Raw genomic sequence first — 11,135 nt, forward strand, 5'->3', positions numbered from 1 at the left:
GCTTGAAATTTGCTACTCATACTTTTTTATCGGTGCTGTATGAAAATGACTCCAAATTTAGAGTCATATTAAATATGGTGTCATGTGCTGATAGGAACAAAGTAGGTTCGAAACACCAACATCGGTAATGCGCGCACAGCTTTACAGCCTTCCTAGTGAAGCATAGACGACGTCAACAAGAGGCTGTTAAGATCCTCCGCTGCTAAACTCTGGTGTGGAGGTCAGGTTATTGTGGGCCTAGACCTGTGTTGGCAGATCTAGCCAAAGCCCAGGGGCTGTGCTTGGCCCGAGGAGAGTAGGGCTGGTCAGCCCTGGGGAGAGTTTTGCTAAGTACTCTAGTGGCACCTGGGCTCTAGGGTCTTCTCGTAACCTTTCAGTCCAGAGTTATGACCTAGAGACACACGACTGCCTTTCTTGGCTAGAGAAATGAGTTCTGAATACGAATAGAATTACTGTTTGTGATAATAATATTAAAAGAAGCTGGAGAAAAAGAGGGCTGTATTTCTGGAAACTGATTCCAGCAGGGTTTCTCCAATTCAAGCATTGCTAAAAAAGAGAACATATGGGTTACTTGCAAAATATGGGTGTGTATTTTCTCAGTGCAAATGATTTCATTAGATCTCTGTTGAAATTTTCAGTAACAACTTCACATTAGTATTTAAAGCTACGTTCTGTAGCCCTGGTGCATATTCCTCTCAAAGAAAAAGATTCACATTTTCTGAATCCTTTGCAGTAGGAATGATGATAGCGTTTTTAGTTAGCGCTTTTCATCCTTAGATCTGAAAGTGCTTTATAAATGCACATATCACTTAGCAAGAAGGGCTTTATTTGATCAAACAAAGTAAAATTAACATAAAGCAACAATGAGCAATAAGCGTTTTTGAAAGTGACTAGCAACATATTGCTGAAGCGTTGTTTTAGCAGGGAAAGAGATTGTGGAAAAATTTTATGTTTGCCTAAGTTCTTGATGACTTTCACTCAACAAAATGATTCTTTTCAGCATCTGCATTAATGTAATCGCTAGGGAGTTATGTGGTTATATGTGATTTTTATCTGATATCTAAGCCAGAGGTCAAAACACAAAACTGGCATTTAGAAAGATGATATGGATTTGTCCCGCTCCCTGAAGGCCTTGGTCTGTAAGCCAGGAGATGGATTACCATGTGACAGGAATATTGTGAAGTATAAGGTCTTCTTTCACTGTAGTTCATATGTACTTGATTATTTCCAATCAAATTTTAACATTTCAGGAAATAAAGAGCAAAAGTAAATTGATATTATTGATGTTATTTCAGCATTTTTTTAGTAATGATGCTTCTGGGAAGGTCAAGTGAGCACTTTATCGTATGTCTTTTCGTCTCATGCTGCATCATGGTCTACAATACAGTGTTTGAAGGCTGGTCCTGGCTTCTAAGCATAGTTTCAGTCAGCTCAGAGGCAGGTTGCAGCACACAGTCTGTACAGCCCTATCTGGTTACTCTGTCACCTTTGAGGACTGGCTGTGCCAGCCTCTGCTCCGCTGAGGATTTTTTTCAGGCTACATCTTCATAGGCAAGTAGTGAGAGCCACTAGCTTCATTTCTGCAGCAGAGCAGTTGCTGCTGAGGACCCACTGCCCACACTACACATAGGGTACTTTAAGTCTGATGTCCTGTAGATGGAATGCTCCTTTGAGACTGGGACTTAAAGTCCTGAGGGTATCTTCCAATGTATTGTTGTCCAAAAGGGATCAGTTAATATGCTCAGAGAATACTCCCATGATGTGAACCAAAGCACCCAAGTGCTGACAAGTGGAAGATTTCTTCAAAAGCCACACTCCTGTCCTGACCTGACACCCTAACATAGACTTGCCCTTAGTCTTCCTACTGTGCTGGAGGCTCCCCTCACTGAGCATTCTGGCAGTTCGTTCTCTTGTTGTTGTTCCTTCTTGGTCTTGGACTTATTCTCTTTCTTCTTTCTTCTTCTTTCTTCTTCTTTCTTCTTCTTCTTTCTTCTTTCTCTTCTTTCCTTCTTCTTCTTTCTTTCTTCTTTCTTCTTCTCGTTTCTTTCCTTCTTTCTTTCCTTCTTTTCTTCTTTCTTTCTTCTTTTATTCTTCTTTTCTTCTTCTTCTTTCTCTTCTTCTTCTTCTTTCTCTTTCTTCTTCTTTCTTCTCTCTTTCTTCTTCTCTCTTCTCACTTCTCTCTTCTTTCATGTTCTTCTCCGTGCTGCAGTCTCCTCTTCCTCAGTGGTTGGAGCAGTTTACCCCTCCAAAAAAGTTCACTTGAGCTGTTCATTTTCTAGAGATGTGATATATTGACATGAATTGAGCAGCAAATTTTGAACAAAACATACAGAATCCATCACACCTGTTGTCTATATTTACACTAGGATAAATGGATTCATAAATGGGTTAATAACTCCTTTTATGATAAATTAATGGAGGACAGGGTATGGATATGACCTTCTACAGAGGAGATCTATAGACCCTATTGATTGCTTAGGAGGTATAACCTGGAGAAATGACTCTATTTCATGCCTGTATTTGTTTTTTTCTCTCAACAATTGCTATGAGACACTGTTGGAGACAGGGATTTAGCTAGATGAACTGTCTTGGGGGTGACAATATCTACTGGAAACGACATGGACTAATCTGTTGGCAGAAGTTGTGCAAGACTTTTTTAACGCATAGAGTGACACAATATTGCACTAACATAACTGGACTTCATACTAAAAAGTGCATCTGAGCAATGTAACAGTTATATGTATGTAGGAGAGCAAGGTAAAAATACATCATAAGAAGTACTTCACGGTTATTTGACTAGGTTTAAACCTTAAATATTCATTAAAAGAGTACTAGTAGAAAAAATGGAGTCCAGTTTGAGATTTTGAATCATCCATTTAGTCTACATTTGTGAGAAAGACAGAGTAACTTTAGAAATAGCTTACTGCTTGCTGTTCCTTTTGATAGTATTTTTTATTTGATGTTAATAATCCACATTGAACCAAGAGATTTGAACATTATTTTGAAACACGTGGCACGGCATATATGAAATTCTAATAATGGTACATTTACTGTGGCTGTACATGTAATTCTGATGAGAAGGTGATAAAGATTCCCTGGGTTTTGATTGAATTATGTAAAGAACATCAAAGTTTGATTTAATGAAGTTCATATTGGGATTGTTTAACTCACATAGATTTAGATAGATAGATAGATAGATAGAAGCATGCATTGGTAGATATATCTGAACTAAAAGTATGATTTTTTTCCTTCAATCTGCTTAGAAATGATTTTAAACTGTGGATGGGTTTTGTACACAAACTTATTATTATTTGTATGGTAGATTTTTGCTAATTCAAGTGCGATGGTGCTTTATATTCCTATTCTTAGCCTTTGAATCTGCAGAGTTGGAGGCTCTCAAGTAGGCTTCCATAGTTTTTGATTTTGTTGTTTACCCAGCTTTGTACATTCACTTCAGGTGTCGGTCATTTTGACCATAACTTACAAACAAGCTCCAGATGTCAAGTTCCTGTTCTGATAAAACTGCTTTTCAATGAGAACACTGTTAATATAAAGAAATCAGTAAATTATCTTTATAACAGCTTTCTTTTCCTCATATATACAGAAAGAATGGATGCTCTCAAGTCAGGGTCCATTTTTTTGCCATTTTTGTAACGTACAGTGCAGTACCATGATTGACAGTTTCTGTTTGGTGATAACATGTTTTCCAGATTGTTTCAATCTTCTGGCTACCCTTCCCCTCAATTCTGAATCATACAAGCTATTTTCATGCAGAGCACAAACTATTTTTGATTTCAATAAGAAATCTGTAACATTAATCTTAAGGTGGAAAAATTGGAAAAATTTTCATAGTCACTGAATGCAACCTCTGCTATAATTGCTTTCTTATGATGTTACTGTGTGATACTAGAAATATCTAAAAACAGCTCACTGTTCATGTGCTCAACTGATCCTCTTGTCAGGTGAAGGAAAAAATCATGTGATTTTCCCTCAATGACAAGGCTTGACCCATTTAAACAACAATATTTTAACATATTGCTGAAATCTAATAAAATTCTGACTAGCTCCACAGTAGAGGAAATAGAATCATAGAATCATAGAATCATAGAATCATAGAATCATAGAATGGTTAGGGTTGGAAGGGACCTCACAGATCATCTAGTTCCAACCCCTCTGCCATGGGCAGAGAAACACTCCACTACACCAGATTGCCAAGCCTCATCCAACCCGGCCTTGAACACTTCCAGGGATGGGGCATCTACAGCTTCTCTGGGCAACCTGTTCCAGTGCCTCACCACCCTCACAGTGAAAATTTCTTTCTTATATCCAATCTAAATCTGCCCTCTTTCAGTTTTAAAGCCATTTCCCTTGTCCTATCACTACATACCCTTGTAAAAAGTCCCTCTCCAGCGTTCCTGTAGGCCCCCTTTAGGTACTGGAAAGCTGCAATAAGATCACCCCGGAGCCTTCTCTTCTCCAGGCTGAACAGTCCCAACTCTCTCAGCCTGTCTTCATAGGAGAGGTGCTCCAGCCCTTGGATCATCTTCGTGGCCCTCCTCTGGACTCGCTCCAGCAGCTCCATGTCCTTCTTGTGTTGGGGACTCCAGAGCTGAACGCAGTATTCCAGGTAGGGTCTCACGAGAGCAGAGTAGAGGGGCAGAATCACCTCCCTCGACCTGGTGGCCACACCAGAATTCAGGCTGAAAGTTCATCTTTCATCAGTCTGTTGCAGAAAGACTTTTGCAATACAGATTTCTGAGACAGTCTTACATCTCTCATTGGTGGCCAGAAGTGAATGACAACCATATGGAGAAACTTTGATGCAGTGTATCAAGTTATGTATGACAGCACAAGGTATGAGGTCAAAAGCTGCTAACCCTTCTGGATCAAAGTGGGCTAATCAATACATTGGCCCTGTCTTAAAGATTAAAGGGAGAACTTTTCCTGCAGAGACTGGAGGTAAAACCAATTTGCTGTTCTGTAATAATCTTGATGAGTGCCTTTGCCCTTGTACTGCTTTTCCCTTAAGTCTGATCCAAAGATCGTTCACAGCAAAGAGGATCTTCCAGTGTTGTTTGGCTCAGGTCAGTGAGTGAGGTCAGCTCAGGCATCATGAAGCTTGGCAGCAGTGGCAAGAAAGGGAAGCAAGACCCAGAGACTGCAAAGGTGAAGAAAATCCCGAAGTGAAGTTTCACAATGGAGTGAAAAATGACACTAGGGCAGGATTCATCTTACTAAACTCAAGCATCTAAAAGTTACTTGTCACATTCCCTTCATAGCCATAGGATAAGAAAGAAATGAGATAGTGATTCATTGAACCTGTCTTAGATATCTACTGTAAGATGAGATGAATTTCCTTCTGGAGGTGCCTCTTTCTCTCCTTCAGCTATAAAGGAGCCCAGGGGACTAGCTGACATTTAGGCAGCTGACTTTTAGGTGATAAAGTTAGAAAATCCCCGCCAAGGGAATCTGAAGAAGTAGCTGCTGCTACTCCTCTCCCTTGCTTTCTCCCCTTTCCTCCTCCTAGCCATTAAGACAGTATTGCAGGTAGGTCTGATGGCTTGAAAAAGGCACCCTTCTGATACGCTGCTAGCTCTGCACTATTCTTCAGCAAATCTAAACTAGGAAACAGATACCTAAGAATTTTACCTGAATAATTTCTCCTTTTTCTGGAAAATCAGAATTTTCTGTTTCAAGAGTAGTAATTCCAGTTGAATAAACTGCTTAGTCGGTTTATTGTAGTGAGAACACAGCTCAAAGTTCAACTGCACCTCTGATTTTCTCCTGAATAGTTTAATTGTCTTCTATTATTCCTTCCACCCCTTCTAACAATAAGATAGTGTGAATTCAATTATGGTTTTCCTATGTCCCACCTGCTACTCTTTAAGACGGGATTAAAGAAGATGTCTAGGTAACACATTCTTGTTGAAATCAGAGACTGACAAAGTTGACTCGGATTTACTGCAAATCTTGAGAAATCTGACCCAACATTTATTCAGGAGACTAGGTACAGAAATAACTTCATTGCTTTCCTCACATTATTATAAATAAAGAGTATAGTTGTGTCCTTCGTGTTCCCCTTTCCTTCATACATAGAAAGCACTTCAAACAAAAGGGACCTTCTGTTTCCTGCCATGGAGAAGATAAACTGGCACCTAATTTGTTCAAACAGCTTGGTTACTGAGTTGATCTGGGTTCATTTTTCTCACATTTTCAAAGGAGATTTTTTCACTAGTAGCTGGATTCTAAAGGTATTTGACTTCTAAAAATGTGTATGGTTACATAGTGGGGTTTTCTGTAATACTGCATTTTAAAGACCAAAATCTTCCTGCTGGACCCTCAATCTCATTGATAGTCAAGGACATTTAAACTTCGAAATTTAATTTGAAACATATTTGGGCTACTCAGGTAATTAATATTTAAATATTTTTGAAAATTTAAACTTAGATATTGAATTAATTTATGATTTTGTACTCAGTTTTGAAATAAAATTATTTGATTAGAATACAAATTCTGTTATTTTTAGTGGACCGTATCTCTTTGTTCAAGTGCTATGTTTTGGTTCGTTGCAAACAAAATTCTCAAGAAATCAGTAACCCAAATGGAGGCATCTCTGATAAAACACACATGATCTCCTTTGGAAATGATCATCACTTGAGATATAGACTTCAGCTTCTCTACCTCTCTACCTCTTTCCCTTTTTTTTTTTCTACTGAGAGAGAACAAAGTGTTTGTTACAGCAAGGCAAGAAAAGAGAAGAAATAACTGCAAATAAAATAAATCTGCTCATGAAATACTGTGAACATTATGGTGAGATATAGCATAGATTGAAGTTGACATGTTGTTTAAATACATATGGAGCCAGATTCTTCTCTAGAATTAGATAAAGTAAATTAAAGTCACTTTTGTTGTAGCAAGTGGAGTTGAATCCTACCTATACTGTTGTGCTGTGTTTATGTGGTGGGGTTTTGGTAGCAGGGCAGGGGCTACAGAGATAGCCCCTGTAAGGAGCTGCGGGAAGCTTCCCCGGCTCCAAGTGGGACCTGCCCCTGGCCAGTCAGCATCTCTGTGAGTAAACATATTAAAGAGAGGACAAAGAAACCCATGCCATGTGGGACCTGGAGTGAAGAGAGCAAGAGATGGGGAGATGGTGGGGCTGGGCTGCCGTTACCCGACTGGATATGGCCACAGCAGTGAGGCTTGGAGAGCTCTGAAGGGCTCCGCTCCCAGGACGCTACTGGGTGGAATTCATTCATTTTGTTAATTAGTTAAAATGCTTGTTATTAAAAACATTTGCCAAATATAAAAACCAAGTTAGTTTCTTTTCAGTGCAGTTCTCTGTTGAGTTAGCCAGAATTTTAAGCACTTGTGGGAATGCTTTTTTGTTAAAATCTATGAAGGTAAATTTTTCTTTATCTATCTGTTTCACTGTCTTGAGAAAATGCCTAGATTTCTGGTCTCCAGAAATATTTTGACAGGTTCTCATCAAAATGGTCTTTCATCATCCTTTCTGAGTCCTGGCACTAATTCCTCCAAAGCTTTAGGATTAGCTGGACTAATAAACTCGGTTCTGAATAAACTTACATTGTTCTTTGTTGCTTATAAACAGATCTGGTACAACAATGAATCAGCCAAAGCAAGAATGCCAGAGAAAAATTAAAATCCTGGTTATATGTGTTTTCAAGAAGAAATAATCCTTTCCCTTCTCCCTTAAGTCCGTTTGAGGCTAGTGCTTGAGAAAGCGCTAACGATTCTCTTTGGTGAGCAGGCTCTTCCCCATAATCTGTGCAATTTCTGAGTATTACGGAGGAAAGAACATGTTTCAGAAATTTAACTCTGCCAATTACACTCATCCTTAGATTTAAACAGGAAGCTATAAATATGTTTATGTAAAACAGTCGTACCCCTTCCTGGGTTGATGTGACCACACTTTACCATTGGTATAGCCGCAGCCTGTAGTTCGGGTGCCAAATGGAAGGATTTTAAAGAGGTACAGGAAACATGGCTGTGGTTGCTTGTCTTGTGTCTGTGTCTTCACAGATTTGGACCTGAACTACAAACATGTAATTCAAACATAGACCTGGCACATATCCCCTGCGCAAATGAAAATACAGTTGATCAGTTTATTAATAACGTGAATACACAAAATAGACCTGATCCTAAATGGTTTTGTAAACTCTAGTAATTCAGCAAACATGTTAAGTAAAGTGTACTGGTCGTTAATCTAGTAGATGAACTAAGTTATTAAACATGAATATATAAGTAAAAAGATCTATTGTATGTTTAATTTTGATCTGTGCAGGATTTTAGGCCCACTCGTATGCTGAGCCATTATTTTTATGCAAGTGCAATGTTCTGGCTGGGTGGATGTAAGACTGACTCTGCTGACTCGGTTTTGGATCTCAGGCTGATACAAACAACCCCGCTTCGTAAGGGGTTAATAACTGGGAGTAAAAGTTGCAAAACAAGATATTTCAATATTAAAGTTATAAACTCTCCCAAAACACACCGTTTTTCTTGATGTTACGAAAGCCGGGAGCGCGCTTCCCGGGTACAATTTGCATGAGCAAACGTGGTCACCCAGATATTGAATGGGGGGTTCACGTGCTTTTGAGTCCTTAGTCAAACGCTTTATATAACTCCAGCAGCGGGCTTCACAGATGCAAGGTTTCCACATAAATGAATGCTTCTCTTTCTGAAGGTGAGAGGAGCTGTGTTCCCTTGTGCTAGGGGCACATTCAGGCCTTTGAAATGCGATTCTCGTCTTTTGAATGCATAATATGAGAAGCGTCTCTTTTATTTTGGTGATACATATTTTTACCTTTCATAGACTGTTGGTTGAGGAATGCTGCCCTGTGGGGATTCCTGGATGCCAATGTAGGTGCCTGATTTCATCTACTTTACACTGTTCATTTGTAGATTGCCAAACTCAGATGTCTGAATAAGGATTCATGTGTTTGTTCTATTTTATTGATCACTCTCGAGCTGTGTCCTGGGTCAATAAAACTGATGTTATATCAAGTTTCCAGGAGCAAAAGAAAATTCAAGTAAGGAGAACTTGGTAAGGGACTGAGTCATTTATAGTAAGCGATCCTGGCTGGTTCTGCCCTTGCCAGTCCAGAAGATACCTCCAGGAAGATTTCCCCCTGTTTGTTCAGCCTTCCTTCTGTAATTGCGCATGTGTGAAAATTAAATGATTATGTATGTGTGGAAGAGTTACACATCAAAATAGCCTGAACAACGTGGTAAGCATTAACTCTTTTTTGTGTGTAGATGGAAGCTGCAACTGAAAGCATAAGTGACTTTTGGAGATTGGAGAGTATTCTGAAACGTTAGCCCTTTATGCAAATTCAGTTTGTATATTTGAGGTGAAAAAACATTATGGATGTTTATTTATATTTCTCTTCTGCAGAAAAGTAGCAGAATTTTAGGAAATAGGACATGCTCTGCCCACAGGCGAAGTCTTCTTGTAGATATGTCCTGTACAGGCAAGGACAGAGCAAGTCATCTGGCAGGCCTACTGTGTATGTGCCTTGCTCTGTGGAAAACTGCAAGTTTAATTGTTTTTTCCTCCTGCTGTTTTTTAACAATACTGAACCTGTCACTATACAGGGAACTTTGTATATGAAAAATGTCACAAAAAGATTAAGATAAGTAGCATCCCAGTGAGTATTTTAATGGTCAAGGCACAGATGCCAAATCTCAAAAAGACTATGGCAACAATAGAAATAATACGGAAGAAAATAAAGCAAAAATTACTGCACAATATAGTTTAGTTATATGCAATCAGGGAGCATTTAATGCCAGTATCCTAATATCTTTTAAGAAAGAAAAACACCAGCTTTCACAAAGAATGTTAAACTGCCTGGCCCCAGTCTGACATAAATCCTTTTAATCCCCATGTGGCACCACCAGCAGTAATGTAGGTTCCTGTACACTCTACTCATCGTGTGTCAATGCCAACTTGAGGGATTCTCCAGGAGACATAATGCAGTGACATGAGCCGAGGTCCACCCACAGATTTAGAATCATAGAATCATAGAATGGTAAGGTGCTGGAGAGTTGTCTATAGTCTAGCTTTAAGGTTCCTACTGCTACACAGGATTGTACAGCAGAGGACCTTACAGTGCCTGTCCTCTGCCCTCCAAGGGATGGATGCCTTGCAAGGATTCATGGTGAGTGCCAGAGGGGAATGTTGTCTCAAATCGCTCCAAGGAATAACTGGGAATAAGATTCCATCTCACATCCTCATCCTTGCCTGGACTCATAGTCATCCGTCTTGTGTCTCCAGGAAGGTACTTCCCTCTGGACAGGCTGAAGCAAGTTTTTGCCCCAGAAATTTTTTTCAGAAGTGGAACAGCAGTCATCTCCTGTAAGACATAACCAGAGAAAGTAATAGTGTCTTCTTTATGTAATCTTGATCGTGTAATTCTGAGTGGGTAGAGTATTCTATGTGGGATGCCATTTGTTCCCTTCTCCACCCAAACCACCTCCCACCATCTAGGTGAGTGTCCCAGCAACACATAGATGCTCTGCGCACACATGAAAGGGAAGAGAAGGAAGAGGCGCTATTTACATCTCTCTTGAAGGTTGCCTAAAATTGAATGGGAACAACTTAGTGATTAAGATATTTCTGTAGGGCGGGAGTCCTGGGAAAAAGCAAAGCAGCTTGCCCACCCTGGGGTGTCCAGCCCAGGGCCAGCCAGGAGTGTCACTTTACGTGGAAGACAGAATTCCTTCATGCTGTAGTTTCATCTGCTCAAATTATCTGAAAAACTTGTGAAACACATCCGCTACCTCACAGCTAGAGGACTGTCAGAATTAAACCTCTCCTTTGACAATCCTCTGGCACGTGTTACTTGGAAGTACATGCTGTTTAAGTCTCTTCCACATCCTTTCTCTCCCGTTTTTCAGAGTGTCTCTGCTGAATCTTTTAGCTATTCTTCCTTTCGTGGTGCTGTCTTTGTTTCTCTTTATTACTGGTACCATGTAGTGTCACATAATCGGATCTGCGATAGTGTCACGAATAAATCCTTCCTTCCAAGCAGCAAATCCATCATGCATTGGACCTGAATAAAGATTATACTCTCTTTTGCAGGACCATATTTCCAATGTCATGTCTGGGCAGCTAATCC

This window comes from Tauraco erythrolophus, chromosome 2, assembly GCF_009769465.1.
Source record: "Tauraco erythrolophus isolate bTauEry1 chromosome 2, bTauEry1.pri, whole genome shotgun sequence".
Taxonomy (NCBI): Eukaryota; Metazoa; Chordata; class Aves; order Musophagiformes; family Musophagidae; genus Tauraco; species Tauraco erythrolophus.